This window comes from Kogia breviceps, chromosome 6, assembly GCF_026419965.1.
Source record: "Kogia breviceps isolate mKogBre1 chromosome 6, mKogBre1 haplotype 1, whole genome shotgun sequence".
Lineage (NCBI taxonomy): Eukaryota > Metazoa > Chordata > Mammalia > Artiodactyla > Physeteridae > Kogia > Kogia breviceps.
This window is the reverse complement of record NC_081315.1, coordinates 26395420-26398089: the sequence shown is the minus strand read 5'-3', so window position 1 is coordinate 26398089 and position 2670 is coordinate 26395420. Positions and strand designations below refer to the sequence as shown.

At 40.3% G+C, this 2670-nt stretch overlaps 1 pseudogene; it reads left to right on the top strand.

The window, feature by feature from the left end:
• The first annotated feature begins 1163 nt into the window (after positions 1-1163).
• LOC131757970 (DNA primase small subunit pseudogene) lies at positions 1164-2409 on the top strand (annotated as a pseudogene).
• The last annotated feature ends 261 nt before the right edge of the window (positions 2410-2670 follow it).

Genomic DNA, 2670 nt, shown 5'->3' with positions numbered 1-2670 from the left:
AAAGCCTGGAGAAAGAGAAGATAAATACATATTCCCAAAATACACATATTGAAAAAAAACCTATTGCATTTTTTTTTTCTTTTTTTTTTTTTTTTTTTTTTTTGTGGTACGCGGGCCTCTCACTGTTGTGGCCTCTCCCGCTGCGGAGCACAGGCTCAGCAGCCATGGCTCACGGGCCCAGCCACTCCACGGCATGTGGGATCTTCCCGGACCGGGGCACGAACCCACGTCCCCTGCATCGGCAGGCAGACTCTCAACCACTGCGCCACCAGGGAAGCCCTAAACCTATTGCATTTTAACCCAAATCTTAGGTCTGCATTATGAGCCAAGGCAAAGAGGGAAATCAGAGGGGTAGCAGCTCTTATTTATCTAACAAAAAGAAGACTGTCAGTCTATCAAGAAGGAGAAACAGCTTACAAGTTCTAAGAGGGATTTCTTATGTATGTCACAAACCGAACCGCATACAGTAGAATCCATTTTCTCTGTAGCAGTTACCCAAAGATCTGGAGGTGTCATTCACATAGCTGTTTCTTCACAGATCCACTTCCATAGCCAGGTACAGGCAAACCCAAACTAGGGTGCTGATAGCACAGTTGAAGAAAAACAATAATGTCCCCATACAAAGCTCTAACTTCCTCAAATCATTAGATCTGAGTCTTTCTTTCTCACCCCACATTCATTAGCAAACACCTTTCTGATAACAAGTAGGACTGGGCCTGCTGCCTCTGCCAGAACTACTGGTCATTCTTCAAGTCCTTTAGCCCATCAATCAGTCAGTCAACAAATATTTATTGAGTGCCCATCATGTGCCAAGTACTGTGCGCGGTACAAGTGAGCTCGACAGATCTTGTCCACTTTGAGGACGTTGACTCTTTCGTGGAGGAAACAGTTTACCTAGTCACTCAAATACTTATATTCAAACTCCAGTACTTGTTACAAAGGCATTACAAAGTGCCAGGAGAATAAAGCAGAAACTAACACCATTGTAAAGCAATTATACTCCAATAAAGATGTTAAATAAATAAATAAATAAATAAATGGAAAATAAATAAATGAAAATAAAGCGCTATGAGAGCCAGTAATAGGGACGTGATCTAGCTTAGAGCAGAGGCAGGGGACAGGTTTAAGAAATGCATCTCTCCCTGAGTTGAGTTCTGTGCTCCATGAAGGCATTTGACCTCACCCAGCTGCCCGAGCTGCTTAAGCTTTATTACCAGAGGCTCTTTCCCTAAGCCCAGTACTATCACTGGCTCAACTGTGGCAGAGTGATAAAGAATTACTTTCAACATCATGAATTTTCATTCACATTGAAAGTTGATATTTACATTCAGTACCAATCCTTCAACAGCCAGAGTGATCTGGAAAAGAAGATGCAGAAAATGAATCCATACAAGATTGATATAGGCTTAGTATAGTCCCACAGACCAAATCAACACAATACAGTGCATCTGGGAGCTTTCCAGGCTCGGGAAAAAGAACTGGTGTTTGACATCGACATGACAGACTACGACGATGTGAGGAGACACTGTAGTTGTGCAGACATGTGTTTTAAGTGCTGGGCCCTCATGACGATGGCCATACACATCATCAACCGAGCACTGAAGGAGGACTTTGGATTTAAACATCATCTCTGGGTGTATTCTGGAAGGAGAGATGTTCATTTGGGGGTCTGTGATGAATCAGTTAGAAAACTGTCCTCTGCAGTACGTTCTGGGATATTTGAATATTTGAATCTTGCAAAGGGTGGTCAGGACGTTAAAAAGAAAGTTCAGCTAAGTAACAAAATTTCACCCTTTTGTCAGAAAATAAACATAATGAAAAATACTTTGAAGAATATGCTTTGGTTGATTAAGATATTCTTAAGAATAGAGAAAGCTGGGATAAGATTTTAACCCTTGTTCCTGAAAACACTGCATGATGAACTTCAGCAAAGCTTCCAAAAGCATCACAATCCACTTCAGCATTGGGGGCATTTGAAGAACGCAGCCAGCAGGTATCAGAATAACAGCAAAAATGACCCTGGCTTGAGTGAGAGATCATGCTCCAGTACTGTTTTCCACAACTGGATATCAATGTTAGCAAAGGAATCAATCATTTACTGAAGAGCCCTTTTAGTGTTCATCCTAAAACAGGTTGCATTTCTGTGCCTATTGATTTACAGAAAGTGGGTCAGTTTGATCCATTTACTGTCCCAACCATAAGTCCCATTTGCCATGAATTGGATGCTAACTCCACTAATGAAGAAGAAAAACAGAATGGAGCTGAAACTGATATCAAACATAGAACCAGAGATTATAAGAAGACCAGTCTAGCTCCTTTTGTAAAAGTTTTGAGCAGTTTCTTGAAAACCTGGATAAATCTCGAAAAGGAGAACTTCTCAAGAAGAGTGATTTATAAAAAGACTTCTGAAAATAACGACTCCCTTTATACCAGTGTGGATATCTTCTACCTTCAACCAAGAATCAAATACTTCAAGAGCCATTTAACAAATATAGCAGAACGAAAAAAAAAAAAAAAAGAAAAGAAAAAGAGAAATGCATCTCTGAAAAATGTCATATGAGCTGAGATCTGACTTGCTTGCTGGTTAGTTATCATGTGTACAGTGTCACCTTAGAGACCAAGAATTAAGTACACAAAGAAGCCTAACATTCACAACTTTGAAGAAGTTTA